The following is a 16,761-nucleotide window of genomic DNA, read 5'->3' as shown; positions in this document are numbered from 1 at the left end:
GAATTCGTGTTTTTGTTCCGAATCCTACTTTTGTGTTCAATTATCCTAGTTTTAATTTTACGACTTGTTCTCCCAACATACACAAGTCCACAAGGACATTTGATAGCATAAATCACCCACTCAGTATTACAATCTGATGTGTGATGAAGTGTGATCTTTTGACCAGTACGGGGGTGTGTGAAGATTTTGCCAGGAATTACATTGCCACATTGCCCACAATTATGACATTTCTTCATGCCTGTGTGTATCAAACTCTTAGTGTTAACGCTTGTTTTGAGAAGATCCCTCAAATTTTTGGACCTGGTATGTGCAAATAATGGTGGATCCTGAAACAGTCCCACAACCTCCTTTCATTAGACCTCATGCCAAAGCAGATATCTCTTACCTGGCAATCAATAAATTGTGTTTTTTGGAACCAATGAACATTACCACCTACTATCAAATGCACTGCGCAGTAACACACAAATGTCAGGCTCGATAATCAATTAAAGGAAACAGTATAACATATGTTCACCAAGCAGCTGGCTGCAAGTTCCCAGTATAAACAATGACCTGGTGATCCTTCATATAGAGTAGCAACCACAATGAGCGTACACTGCCTCTTAGGGCCTAATGACGGCACTAGATACATCTTGGTCTTCACTGTAGCCAGAAGAAACTTCTGCAGCCCTTGGCAAAAACATTAGCTGAAGGAATGCAGTCCCCACAAGTTTAAAGTCAAAAGGCAAGCACCGGTGGCAAGAATTATATGTATATGTCGGATCACAAAATACCACAAAAAAGTGCAGAGCACATATTAGTTCGGGATGAGGACACACTATAGTGGTGCGAATTTGTGAAATATATTTGATCCCAAATATTAGAAAAATGATGAGGCTTATTTATGAGAGACTTGCGGGGCTTTGCATGGACTCTTAGATATTGAGTAAGACAAAGCAGTGCAATTCGCTGCCTTGCCTTACTCTGCATCAAGGAGGCGTTCCCTGGGCTTTCCAGTGGGTTTTCCCACTCAGCACCCATGGTTTTTGGCGATGCTTGTTGGAACTGGCACTTTCTGGTTGGATGAGGCGATTTCCCAGTCAGGCAGAACCTACCACTCCCGTCAGGGGCAGATGATTACACACACTGTATAATCATGGCTCACTCTTGGGTACAGGGGTGGCTTTAAGGCTGTGCGACCAGTGCCACTGCACTGGGCGGAAAGCTCCAGGAGGTGCTATTTGTACTCATAAATTGTCACTGTTGCATTAACCAACAGCTTGCAGTGGGCGCAGTTTGTTGTGTGCAGATTTAGATTCCGTATATAGGTTTCCCGATTTATGCCCTTATATAGGTACAATTCACATTGCCCTTATTTGGACATCGAAATCCCGCCCTTATTTAGACATTGTCCGTACAAACCAAATACAGGCATGGCCACCTACATCCGTCCCTCCACGTCACAACGACTTCTTGGAAAACCAGACCCTTAAGCCTTTAGGAATTTCCTTCAGCTTGAATATTGATTTCTCCAAGAACTCATTAAGTATGCATGAACATCTATTCCTTAAGGGTTCATTCATGACGTTCCTCTGCCCGACTTTTACGTCAATAGTGGCATTCCTAGACACCTTCAAGGTATAAATATACCAGCACTTGCCTTGGTGAATTGTGGTTCCCGGAGGATTCGATCCGACCCAGACTACGCGGTTTGCCATGGCAAGTTCGGAAGGAGATTGAGTTCCAGCCTGATGCACTGACCTGACACTGTCATCCTCCTCGTTGAGAATCTAGCTCCAGTGCTTTCTGACTTCCCTTGCGGGGGTTAGACTATCGAGTCCAGAAAAGAGATTCCAACCTCTCTCATTCTCAGGTATGGAGCTGACTGTTAGAGAAACTTTTGGCAACTCTTGGCTAAACTAAAATATAGCTAGCTGTACTTTAGAAACAGCACCTACTTCAAACCTCGTACTGCACTTAGGTTAGGTACACTGGGGTAGAACAATTTAGAAGCATCAGATGAGTATCACATTTTAGCATTATGTTATTTATGTATGTATTTTGATTAATATATGTCATAGCTACAAACCATGCTATTGCAGTATTATTTTATCTTACTGCTAACCTCGTACATATTGTACTTCGCAGTCTGTGTTATGATTGAAGCAATTCATATCTCTTGCATGAGAAATAAGACTATTCAATAAACCCTTTTATTGAAACACCCATCTCTCTATTTCTGTGCAACTCTGTAGAAACAAAGCATGCACGATTTATTGAGTGAAACTGTTATCTATTGTTTCCACGATTCTGAGACCATTCCGATTCTAAACGGAAACAAAGTTGTCATGTTTATGCAGTTGTCAGAGACTAATCCCTTCTTGTATATTCAAGAAGTTTCTAGTGACCTCTGAGTTAGCTGGCACACACAAGTAATTAAGTTTAATATACTCGATAGAGACATACTGACCTTAGTCCGATGTCAAATCTATAGTGTATGTTATTCCAATGCGCAGAGCCTATCAGGGATATAGGAACTACACTACATGGCGCCCAACAGTTTGGTAATTTAACGCTAGATACTAAAGTAACTCAGTCATGCTTTTCTCAGAGACCCCTACTCATAAAACTCCATAAGACGTCTGGAGTGGGTAGGGATAATATCCGCCATAGATGAGTAGGATGAAAGTCCTATGTATTAGCTGTTTGGTTTTGTTCAACGTTGAAAGGATACAGTGTTCCAAAATATTGTGCACCTTATCTTTGTTCCCTTGAAACTTTCTCTGCATTTTTCATTTCAACATGTCCGAAAATGGCACAAATACCGATGCCGGTGGGGCTGTAGCCGACCAAGGCGCAGCAGCTTTTAATCGTACAGGTTTTCAAGAAACTGACGAGGATGCTATAATAATCCATCCAATTTAAAGGAGAGCCATCACTCTAAAACGTATAAAAATGGTCTGACACCAAGAGGTGGTAGAGCAGTTTTCGTGATAGAGGCACATGAATCTCACCAGACAGAGGTATTCTACTCATGGATAGTATTCCCAGAATCAAATCCAGTAACACACTTGTTTCACTTCTACAAAGAAGATGAACCACCAGAGGAATATATTCCTTTCGAGGATAACGAAATTCCACTCACATACCAGGAGCATGAGTTCTGGTTTAAAGGCGCCTTAAAACATTACAATCATATTACCAGGCTCGGTCCACTAGGTAGACCAGGAGCAACATAGCCGATTTTAGCCGGCTACACACCTGACCCTGACATTGAATCAATGTCAGAGGAGGAATTACTTAAAAACATACAAAAGCTAATAGAACTATACAGTTAAACCACAACTGTCTGAAAGTCCTGATAAGGTCTTTCTTAAAAACACTCCTACATCTTCTAAAAAGAAGTGGGAAAATAGCAAACAGAATTCGAAAGAGAAGCGTTCTCATTCCCGAGGCAGGTTTCCTCCACAGAAGGAGCCCTCTGAAAGGAGGTACAACCTCAGGAATAGGGATAATTTGAGAAAACCTGACAGATATCAAGATAATGATACATGTTCCTCTCGTACCTTTCAGATATCGTCACAGACATCCGAAAGAAGAGGACATTCAGAAAACAAGGAAGAACGCGTGAAGTCCAAAGACGATCAACATCTTCAGAAAAATAAAGCAAAACCTCAATTCTCCAAGAAAAAGGTAGCAGGTCTGAAGATCAGACATGCCGAAAATACTGAGAACCCAACTCAGGAACATAGAGAGTGGGCCCAGACCATGCTGGACAGTGCAGCAGAAGTTACAATAGCTTGCCAGATCCTGAAGGGACTTCTGGAGACAGTGGACTTGAATGAAGACATACAAGTTGAGACTGTAGACACCAGGGTTAGTTCTCCACATCGGTTATATGAAATAACACTCTGAATGGAGGGAGACATACAAAGAAAAGCGAAAGGACTCTTTTGGGAGCAGCTTTCAAAGGGTTATGGTATGCTTCTAGCGGAACAGGACTGGCCACCAGAGTTTGTCAGGGAGTCTCCACATGACGAGGCCATAATTATGCCTGCTTTCTCCAACCATATTCCAGTTCATTTAAAATATACATTAGCCAGGAAATGGGCAGTAGCCCAAGCCCCAGCACTGTATAAAAACCATGTAGGATGAGATGAGGACTCACCTCACCATAAAATCCAGTTAAAAAAAAAATAGACTGCACTAAGGCAGTACCCAGTTAAGCAAGAAGCTAAAAAACAGGTCAGGGAGATCTTAGATCAACTTGAATATCAGGGGGTGATTGAAACATGCACCTCATCGATGAACAATCCTTTGTTTCCTGTCTCCAAACCAGGCAATACATATCGTCTAGTTTTGGATTACAGACACTTAAATTCTTGTTGCAAAACATTTGCAGTGCAAAATGCACATAGTACAGCTTTACTGAATAACATTGTGTGTAAAAAATATAAAACCACATTAGATATTTCAAATGGTTTCTTTTGTCAAAATATTGCACCAGAAAGCAGGTATTTGACAGCTTTCTCAATAATGGGGACTCAGCGTCAATTTTGTCGACTGCCCCAGGGATTCAAGAACAGCCCGGGGTTATTCTCACCAGGGGTAACAGAGTTACTACAAACTTATGATGACGAGGCATTGTCATATGTCGATGATATCTATCTGACAGACGATGACCTGGATAGGCACTTGAACAGGGTGAGCCCCATAATATTGGGCTTCGCCTCAGAGGGTTACAAATTCAACTTTCAGAAGTCAAGAATTGCCCACCTCAACGTCCTTTTCCGAGGATATGAAATATCAAGTGAAGGCAAAAGCCTGGCAGTCAACTTTTTAGAAAAGTGTGCGCTGCTCCAACCTCCAAAAACGCTGAAAAATTTACAGTTGATTCTAGGTTTCCTGAATTTTGGAAGAACTTACATTCTAAACTACGCAAAAAGGGTTAAACCTCTCTACGAATTAATCAAATCTGATTTTAAAATCACACATTGGACACAAAAAAAACCCAGAAATTTTGCGTTGACTACAAACAGACATGTTAAAAATGAAACACTTGCAAACACGCGTAAACGTACGCAACTTAGTGATCCAAATAATTCCGGGTCAATGCGGATTCACCTACTCAACTTTTAACTAAGGTGAAAAAGTACCCATTGCATACAAATCCCACTTGTATACACAAGCAGAAATGAAATTCACTTCTACAGAAATAATTCTGACAGCAGTTCAAACCTCTGTAGCAAAACAAAGAGCCCTAGCACAGGGAAATGCATTATGGTCGTGACTCCTGTACCAGCCCTCGAGGCAGTCACAAAGGCTAGCATTCCAAACGCAAAAGCTTTACATCGGAGATGGATATAATGGGTTAATTCTCTTGCTGCAACTGATGTTGAATACATTTTTTATCCATATTTAAAAACACAAGCATTCCTGCAATATGAACACGAATGTCCTCTGCCTACTGAAATTCTCCCTCTTGACCAGTAAGAATTTATAATTTATACTGACGGATCTGCACAGCCCGCTACGGGGAGTAAACAAGCTTACAGTGCAGCGTGTGCTATCGTTAAAGGTCGCATGCGAGGTGGCAAATTTAGACCAATGGCCACAAAAACGCAATCTCTAGGAGATTGTACAGCTCAGCGAGCTGAACTACAAGCATTTAAGATGGCACTTGAAACTACGGATCGCGAATTCCCCACACTCATAGTGTGCGATTCTTTTTACTGTGTTCAATCATACAATGAATATTTACAGAATTGGATTCAAAATAGTTTCAAAGATGCAAAAGGTGGCACAATCAAGCACAAATTGATTTGGGAACAAGTAGTTCAGTTGCGAAACGGACTACAAAACACTCACGTGATACACACGCTGAGTCACCAACGTGATGGCGTTCACGTTGAAGGGAATTCATTGGCTGATGAAGCCGCGAAAGGGGCTGTGCAAACGGCTTCCGTAGCTGCAATCACTCGTTCAAAAACTAAAATAGACAGCGAAATAATGCTGGCTGTCAATGCATCAAGCAAAGGCAGTGGTGCGGCATTGCCTAAAAAGTTTCCACTCAAATACTCATATATAATTGATGCGAACAATGTTCCGTTTGCTCGAATATCTGGAGTGGGGGATAGAGTAATTCCAAACATTGAACATAGACTAGGGCTAATCCTAGCAGCACATGAAGGGCTCGCCTCTGCCCATGCAGGTGTTTCAGCCACAGTAGCATTATGAAAACAAGGGTACTGGTGGCCCGGCATTGGGAAACAAACTAGAAATTATGTTTTGGACTGTGAGATATGCCAGAAGATGAAAGTCTCTACTGTGAAACGTCCTGCGCAGACGCCCCTGTAATTTCAGATAAACCATAAGCTTGTGTTTACCTGGACCACTGCGGTCCCTTACAAAGGGATGGGAACTATAAATATCATGGTCGCAGTGGATTCGTGCTCTAGGTTCCTATGGATGTGGCCTCAGCGCTCGGCTGACTCTCAAACTGTTACAAAAGATTTGCGAGTCTTTATCGGCACATACGCAATAGGCACACTACATTCTGACCAGGGTCCTGTGTTTAGCTCTAGGGCTTACAAAGAAGCCATGGCCAGTCTGGGCATAGCATTGTGGTATTCTTCTCCGTTTCATCCTGAGAGAAATTCTGTTGTGGAAAGAGAAAACCAGGACATAAAGCAGTCTATAAAAGCTAGGGTATTAGGTTCGGGTGATGGGTGGGTCAAACATTTATATGGGGTCCAACGCGCACTTAACAACTTGCCAAGAAGTTCTCTAGGGGGTATCACTCCATATGAGGTCCTGTTTGGGATTAGAATGTTGGTTCGGGACTTAGATATGAAAGGCACAGTGGTGGAAAACAAACAATTTGATATCAAAGATCGTTTGGCTGTTTTACAGGACTTAAATGATTTAAGAAAGCAACAAAGCAACGTGATCCTGAAGCCAACCACCACTGAAGAAAATCCGGCTGTCGCAGCAAGGCCTGTACGGATCCCAAAGCTTGGGGATCTAGTCAGAGAAAAGATCGCACACAAGAAGGAATTTGGGACTTCTTACAGAAAACCAGTCCCTGTCCTAGCAATCCACGGATCAAGAACAGTACTTTTGCTGCCCTTTGCTGGTAAAAAGGACAATAGGTTTGTGTCCATCGACCTGATCAAACCACACTATGTGGCCGATACTGAACAGTAGTCCAAGTGGACTCCGCCAATGTAGCAGACGCACTCCTCTAGCTACAATCCAAGAGGTTCAAACTGAGAGACTTATCACCTTTGAAGATTCGACATTAAGAAATAGAGGACTAAGCATCAATGCTATGGACCTTGTAGCTCTTGAGACCCAAATAACAGTTCATCCTGATGCACATGTCTACAAAGAAGTAACAAGTGATCAACTGGTTCCAGTGAATTCAACAAATCCTGATGCAATTCCCACCATTGACAGGACTGCTTCTGGCTATTTCATGAACTTTGATATGTTTTCTGAGGATCCCAGCGAGCCTGAAACAATGCCAGTACAAAGAACTTTCAAAGAACAATCAACAGACTTTTTTCATCTACTGAAAATGACTTATCTGGTTTCACCATGGATTGAACTATGGATTGTTTTGGGAATATTCTTCTTTCTACTTTGGTTAGCTCTGGTAATAACTCTGGGTATGCTGATTAATGGAAGATATATTCAAATGGACACAGCAAGTAAAAGAGTGAACTTACTTGTCCAGCCACACAAATCATCCCATCATGAAGCGAGAGACTTGTCAGCAGTGAACATCACAGCAATTCCTATACCAGATGGTATAGTTTGGGACAAAACCGAATATGACATTTTGGGCCCATCGGAGCTTTTGAAGATTCCACATTTATTTAAAATTTCATTAAGTGACTTTATTACCTCCAGTACCTTTTCTGATGATTGGGACTTCGAGACTGTTAATAATATGATGTCTGATCTAGAGAAGTCAACTGCATTTACTAATAATGAATATTTACAAGGTTCATCAGACTATGAACAACTGCAACACCTAGAAATGTTTTAATGTATAACCAATGGGAACATTGTCCTACACCACCAAAGGGTAGCTCAAAAACATTTGCAATGAAATTTCCATATTTTTCAGGGTTTAATATCTCGAATGCAGATACATTTTAATTTAAGAATGTCAATAAGACAGGAATGAAAAGTATGTTGATGAATACCAAACAGATTTATTCTGCAGCCTTTATTGCTCAACTGTCTAGACAGGGTTACGACTTTTGGAAAGACAACATTGAGACAAAAACTGTCTGGGGTACTAAAGATTGGCAAGTACAGGGAATAGAAGCTTTGTTTAGAGCCTGTATCATCCCTGAGCTAATTATGGTTTTGAACGACACTGTCCCACAAATATCATGCCTTGGAATAGCCAAGATAAAAGGCATGAACACTCCATCTATACCTGCACCTACAAGTGAAAGCACTACACAAGGGGAGGTCGACGTACATAATATTTTGCATCACAACAGATCAGATCCTGAATGGAAAAAATGGTTGCTCTGGCCCTTAGACACAAACAACTGTCAAGATAGATTCCTGAACAAAACTCAAGGTTTTTTCTTTCATAGGCCAGACCCACGTTATGTCCAAAGACAGCATCCGGGGGTAGTAACCACTTACAGTGTAGGGAAACTTTGCCTTGATTGGCTATAGTAAGCTACATTAGAGGATGTAAAACAACACTTAACTTTAATTCAAGAAGGCGCAGACCTTAGGGAATTCTTGCTAGGTACAAGAAAACCGCGTCAAAAACGTTTCATATATGCCAGTATCTACGCTACTTATAATGAAGCATGGAAGGTCACCCAAGCAGAGACTGCAGAATGAATACGAGATATTGATCGTATTCATTTAGAGAAATCTCTCTCTGTAGTAGACAATGGGTTAACGACTCTGTCGTCCAGGATATATTCTTTGGACAGGATAGTATCCTCTGTCATAGACATCATGGAACAAGACTTAGTCATGTTGCAACATGGTCAGTCACAGTTACGTTCTATCATACTATAAGGCTGGACGCTTCAAAACCTGCGTTCTGGCTATGTGCCGTGGCGGTTAATCAATACTACGTCACTGGTTTTCAGAATTCAATCTCACTAATAGACAGATTAAAATGCTGAGCATTGAAAAACTGGAAAAATTACCATTCGTAGTTTCAGAAAAACCAGCTACTGAATGGATCATACATGGTAAGATTACTCTGCCTGTTACGACTTTCCATTTTCAGTTGCCTAAAAAATATTCCGGCAGGCAAATATTTAAACGGTTGGATAAAGAATAAATCAAGACATCCTGGGATTTACCTTACACACATAGATGTTGGAGTGGGGGACGTGAAGTGTTTCTTAGCGGTGAAAACTATGAACACGCACTAAGCGGTTCTCTCCTTTGTCAGGGTATTAACTTACACGGGGCCTGTCACGGTTCCACTACAAACTTATCCTGCCACCTGCACGGTTCACCTGCAGCAGTGATTAATCCAAACCTTTGGTCAACTTTCAAATGGGAGTTACATTATGTTGAATGATCACAGCTGCTGTGGCATGCTGCCAGGTATCCGATATCTAGTAACGGTTGCATCCAGGGTCACTTGCTGTATGCAAGTTTTGTTTCCACAAGTAGACATAGTCAGGGAGTCACCTTTATGGCCTTCACTGAATATCTCTTCTATACAAATTGATACTCTAAGCAGAATGAAAGCCATTCTTTTACAAAAAACTGTGCCTTTGACCTCTGCGAAAGAAACCTATGACCTCCAAGTCGCAAGGACTTCAGCAGAGATACATACCCTTTTGTATACAAACTGCCCTGTCATTTCTCAGAAATGTTAGGTCGTATCTTAAACATGTCTGATACGAGCGGTATTGTTCATGTATTTAAGACCGTGTGTGCAGGACTGTTAGCACCTTTTCAAGCAGTCCTCGGAATTTTTCCAAACTTCGTGCACTCTGTATTTGGCGGACTGCCACTCCTTTTAGCACTCGCTGCAGGGATACTCTTTTTTCTCCTACTGCTACGATATGGCAAGCCAAATCACCAGCGGCACCCAGTTCGCCATGGAGACACTCTATTTGTGTAGTGAGTGCATCATCCAAATTCTGGGCTTACCTCGTCTACGAGAATTAAACACCACTTGGATCCTGTCATTCAGACCAATCTGGCAAGATTGCATCTTACCTGTTCTACGCTACCTGCTATGCGGAGAAGAATGCGTGCTGGATATTTGTCTGACACTCCCATCAGTCATGCCTACGGATATCGATACTATGCTGGCCCCTATAACGGCCCATGCTATGTGTTGTCCCCAGCGACTACCAATCCTGATGGCGGCATTCATTGAGATCTCACAGACGCAACACGCTACTGCTGAGGTACGAGAGGAAACACCAGGTGCGCAGGTAACATCCAATCCAGACATTGCTTATGCTTCCAATGCTGAAGGCGATAGTTCGCATCTCTGTGCTGTTGATCTTCTACACGAGGTATTCCAACTCTCACCCACAACGGTAGACAACTTGTTGTCTACACGATTTGAAAAGTTTATGTTTTCACCAACACAGTGACTTTTGATTCAAGCACACAGTGTTCTGGAGAGACTCTGAATTTGGCCTTCATTCTTTTTCAACCAAGCTACTGACTTTGGATAAAAAAAAAAAATCTCCAAATTTGTATTTTTTTGCATTTTTGGCACAGTAATCTGCTTATAGTAGAACTATTTATAGAGAACAGAATTCTTTGATAAACACTTCCAAGGACAGTATGCCACCTTGTCATGAATAACAATTTGACTTATGTAACCTGATAAGAAATGGTTTCGGCTCCTTTTTTCTTCTGTATTTACGAGCCATTTCATCACATGCATATATTTTGGTTCATTCTTTTAGCATTCCAATGTGATCCTATGCTTAGAATGGAACATAGCCTTTAATATGTACAACACTTTATGCATAGCAATGGTTTTGTAATGTATTTTTAGAACATATGTTTTAGATATGTTTTAGCTTATTTTAGCAAACCCATCCGATACTCTGTTTTAAGATATGTTTAGAACGTTTACGATTTAGTAACATCGTTCATACGAAACAGGAGTGGTTTTTGTGTGCAGATTTACATTCCTTATATAGGTTTCCCAATTTATGCCCTTATATAGGTACAATTCACTTTGCCCTTATTTGGACATAGAAATCCGGCCCTTATTTAGACATTGTCCGTAAAAACCAAATACAGGCATGGCCACCTACATCCGTCCATCCACGTCACAACGACTTCTTGGAAAACCAGACCCTTAAGCCTTCAGGAATTTCCTTCAGCTTGAATATTGATTTCTCCAAGAACTCATTAAGTATGCATGAACATCTATTCATTCATGACGTTCCTCTGCCTGACTTTTATGTCAATAGTGGCATTCCTAGACACCTTCAAGGTATAAATATACCAGCACTTGCCTTGGCGAATTGCAGTTCCCGGAGGATTCGATCCAACCCAGACTACGCGGTTTGCCACGGCAAGTTCGGAAGGAGATCGAATTCCAGCCTGATGCACTGACCTGACGCTGTCATCCTCCTTGCAGAGAATCCAGCTCCATTGCTCTCTGACTTCCCTTGCGGGGGGTTAGACTATCGAGTCCAGAAAAGAGATTCCAACCTCTCTCATTCTCAGGTATGGAGCTGACTAGAACTTAGAGAAACTTTTGACAACTCTTGGCTAAACTAAAATATAGCTAGCTATACTTTAGAAACAGCACCTACTTCAAACCTCGTAATGCACTTAGGTTAGGTACACTGGGAACAATTTAGAAGCATCAGATGAGTATCACATTTTAGCATTATGTTATTTATGTATGTATTTTGATTAAAATATGTCATAGCTACAAATCATGCTATTGCACTATCATTTTATCTTACTGCTAACCTCGTACATATTGTACTTCGCAGTCTGTCTTATCATTGTTGCAATTCATATCTCTTGCATGACAAATCAGACTGTTCAATAAACCCTTTTATTGAAACACCCATCTCTCTATTTCTGTGCAACTCTGTAGAAATGAAGCATGCACGATTGACTGGGTGAAACTGTTATCTATTGTTTCCACGATTCTGAGACTGTTCCGATTGTAAACGGAAACAAAGTTGTAATGTTTATGCGGTTGTCAGAGACTAATCCCTTCTTGTATATTCGAGAGGTTTCTAGTGACCTCTGAGTTAGCTAGCACACACAAGTAATTACGTTTAATATACTCGATAGAGACATAGTGACCTAAGTCCTATGTCAAATCTATAGTGTATGTTATTCCAATGCGCAGAGCCTATCAGGGATATAGGAACAACTACACTACAAGTTGTCCCTCTTTCATTTCCACGACATAGGCCCTGGCATGGGAAATGAAAGAAGGACACCTGTGTTCACACATTCGCGGATTATGTAGTTTTACTGCCAGCCCGTGCACCGCATTGCCTTGTATTCTCAGAACACCTGCTTAATTGGAGCCGGCAGGGAGACAAAAGTTGTGTTCCTTTCGTGGATTAGAAGTGACGCACAAAGTGAGCTCCATTTTCAGTAGTGTATTGAAGATCAGTTTGGTAACATTAATTGTCCCATCAGAGTGTTTAAGTAACATCCACTTGTTTCATTTCCAAAATTCGCAATTGGAAGTCAACTCGAAAAAAGCTATATAGAAAGTAACATTTTACTTGGTGCAGTGTTTCATATTTGATGCATGCTGTAAAAGATTAAACCTTTGAATTAACGCGACATAGAAAAAGGTAGATTGCAATTGCATAATTTAACTAAAAATGTCATCTTGATGAATGGCACGTGACGGTGGCATCAAGTTTTGCTTTCCTTTCATTAAAAAACATTTCAATAAAGGTGACCTCACGAACGCCAATAAAAGCTTGCTTCCTAAAATGTTTTAATAATTGCCTCAAGACAGAAGAATATGCCTGCTGCAAAGAACAGTACAGTGCAGATTAGAGAACTGTATTTAAGGTCATAGCTCAGTGGGTTACTGCTTTTGTCACAGAGATACTTTTGTTACTTGAAGTTCATAAATTACAATCCTAATATAGCACTGTGACATATGAACTGTCATCAAAAACCTACACGGTATAGGTTAAAATATTGTTTCCCCCATCTTTCTTTATCCAAATGTTAATAAAAAAGGGGCAGTTTGGGTAGAAATATATTCGTATTAGTAGAGCCAATTCCTACCTCTGTGGTATGCTTTAAATCCTGAGTTTGAGCTTCTCCAGACGACACTATCCTAAAATATATTGCCTACTGGTATGGATGACGTGATTCCTATATCTTTTAATCCTCACTGTGTTATGGAGCATTTCCTATAGACTGATTTAAACACGTATGATTCATTGTCTCTATATAATGTGTGTGTGTGATGTAAAGTGCTCTGACACCCTACACTGATATGAATAGTGGTATAAAACAAATAAAATGCATGTGAAAGAGGGGCTATGGAGAGATGAGAAGCACTATTGGAAGGTGTTAGTGAGAGAATCAGTGGAGCAGGAGGCAGTGGCGGCTGGTATAAACGGGCGAGATGGGTGTCGCCCTCCCACCCTGGGGGACCAAATAAATGCCTAATGGGCACTGAGCAGTTTAGAAATAAATTGTTCTGCTGGCTGCTCGTGAGTCCTGACAAACATGTGCAAATCTGTGGTTTTCTTTAGGGGGGTGGGGGAGGATGGCCCTTGCTCTGTGCAATGCTTTTTGGCTAGGCGAAGATTCCTTCGACCTGGAGCCAGAAAGCAGGGCAGTGACGACACAGTGGTGGGTGCAGCCTGTGTCTCACTGCCAGAATAACATCCTGATTTTGGGCATTATTAGCTTGGCACAGGGAGGAGTTGGAGTCCCTCCATTAATTCCAATGGCTGTGAGCGGGGCTGTCTGGCAGGTTTTGAGATGTGTGGGGGTGTGGCAGTGGCCTTTACCTCTTCCACCAGACCCAGCAACAGTTGCAACTTGCTTGTTGTTCTGCAAGTGATTGGTTGCTGGGATCTGGGGAGGAGTCAAAGACCAAATCCAGTATTTTCTAGTTTCAGTTTGGCTTGTGCCTGCCTGCGTGCTTGCCACGCTGTCTCTGAAACTCTAGACTAGTTCACTCTGCACTGCAGTCCTCCTCCTCAAGCCCGGCTGGAGAACATTGAGGACAGGAGGACACTAAGGTAAGCGAGTGCGACCCACCCAGCCACCCATCCCCCACAACAACCTCTTAATTATAGGGGCACTGTTTTTTTTCATTTCATTTCATTTGATCTTTATTTCGACATTTTTCAGTCATAAAAGATTACAGTTAAAACAGTTAAAACATATATAAAACCACAAGAGATAAATAAACATTTCATAAAATCTGATTATCAAACAGGGTATGCAATCATAATATACAATCTTTGATCATGAATCCACCTGGGAAACTGGGGCGCCCTCCCGTGTTGAACTCTGCTTACCTGAAAGGGTATCAGAGTTTGATTACCTGGGAATCCGCCTTAGTGATTCTATGTGTTGGACTCCGCATATCAATAAGATGCTCCTTAACCACAAAAGGGTGGGTGGTGAATTGCTCAGGGAACATCGTATTTCCACAAAACAATTTATTGCCCCAGTTGTGGAGATTTATAAAGCTAGAGGGGTTAGTGCTGCTTTATATGGGGCAGAGTTGTGGGGCATAGGCAATCTTGACGTGCTTGCAAAATCAGAGAGCAAATTTTTGAAAGATCTGATGGCTCTCCCTTCGAGTACACCCACAGTTCCAGTTTTGTTGGACTTAGGCCGTAGATCAATTGCGGACCAAGCTCGACTACGTCCCTTGCTCTTGTGGGCCCGCTTGTGGAGGGTCCCTGAACTAGCCTCCTATGCGGAGGGACTTTCCGAGGTGATGTCTATGGGGGGCTGGTGTAAGATTAAATGGTTGAGGGACGTTAAACATCTTTTGGGGGAGTTGGGCCTAGGTGAAGCTTGGGTTACTCGATCTGCCCCTCCCAAAGCCACTCTTAAGAAATTGTATTGGGATTGGGTTTCGTTTAAACTTACTGTTGATCCACGCCAATGTAAGTCAACTGTAGCCTTTTTGAGGATTAAAGACGTGGTAGCTTACGAACCATATCTCGATATGATTTCTATTCCTTTTGATAGGGCCTTATATTTTAAATTCAGAGTAGGGATCCTACCTGTAGGTGATTTGATATCCCGGTGGAAATTGTCCTCCCAGCCCTCCCCCTTTTGTGCCCTCTGCTCCACGCGGGTCGAGACTGTGGCACATATTCTTTTTGAATGCCCTGACTATTGCTCTCCCAGGAGGTATTGGCTCAGACCACTTTGTAGACAGTTGGGAACTCGCAATCACACAGTCGACCTGTGTATTTTACTGTCCGACACATCCACTTTGGTGGTTTGTGCTGTGTCTAAATTTTTAAAGTGGTCCTGGTTGATTCGTGCAAAAAGGCTTTCTGTATCAATTTAATTCTGATCTTACTGTACTAATTATATTTATTAAGTATTGTTTTTATTGTCTTGTTGGAAAAGTGTTTTTTCTGCTTTTTTCTTAACTGTTGAATTGCTTTTAAGATATTTTATGTATCGAAATAAAGCCTATCAATCAATATACAATCACCCCTGGATGCCGCTGTAATGAGAGAACATCTCTTGGACCACATAGCTAGCAGGAACTTTGAGAGTGCGAAAACTATGTGCGGTGAAGTGTCAGTTTTAAGGACTCTCATTGCAACAAGACATTTATCAAAGCCCATGTTCTTGCACAAGGGTACCAACCAGTACTTTCTGGCTTTACTGTAAGCAGGGCAAAAAAAGAGCATGTGTAGTTCATCTTCCTTAATCGCACCGCATCCAGGGCAAGAATTACTCGTTGGTGTAGACCACTTACTTGTAAATGCCCTTAGTGGTAGCGTTGCGAATCTCCATTGGATATATAACTTCCTAGCTCCAACTGGGTAAATAAAATTCAAAAACTCCTCAAAAACATATGAGTGTTTAAGTGTGAAAAAGGTCGTTGTCAGAGGGCCAGCTTTGGAGTCATGCAGCCATATATTTTGTTTGTAGTCCATAAAGGACTTCGCAAGCATTTTGCATGAGACCCCCCTGCATGCCTGTTCTGGCTCATGCCAAAGGTCCGATAGACCCATTTTCCCCAGTTCCTTTTTCACAAATGCAAGCCAGGGGATTTTCGCTGCACTACCATGGTTCAGCACATCCTTTAATTCAAGCCTATAATTGGACAGTTCTGGAGTTATCCATAGCCTGCGCCAAAACCTAAGAGGTTTCAGAGCTAGCTCGTCCTGGATAGAACTCAGTCCTACGTCCAATCTCAGCGAAAGGAGGGGTGTGCTTTGGGGGAGTGCAAGTAGCTGCCTCATAAACTTGTTCTCCACGTTAAGAATTTCGGGCCTACAGGTATACCCCCAGAGTTCCCCACCATAAAGAGCCGATGCCCTCGCCTTCACTTTGTAAATCTCCAGTGCAGGGCTCACTGGCTTGATTGTAGATGTATTGGACATTTTGAGGATGCCGCCCACTAATTGGGAGAGTTTAAGTTGTGATTTCGCCTGTTGGGGGCCCCAGGAAAGATTTTCATTGATCGTTACCCCTAAATATTGGAAAGTCTGTACCCTCTCCAGTCTAACCGAACCCAGGATTGGTGTTGAGCGGGTCGACGCCGGGGGGCTGAAAATCATAAATTTGGTCTTATCAGCATTGATTTTC

This window comes from Triturus cristatus, chromosome 2_1, assembly GCF_964204655.1.
Source record: "Triturus cristatus chromosome 2_1, aTriCri1.1, whole genome shotgun sequence".
NCBI lineage: Eukaryota > Metazoa > Chordata > Amphibia > Caudata > Salamandridae > Triturus > Triturus cristatus.
Note: the sequence above shows the minus strand (reverse complement) of the source record.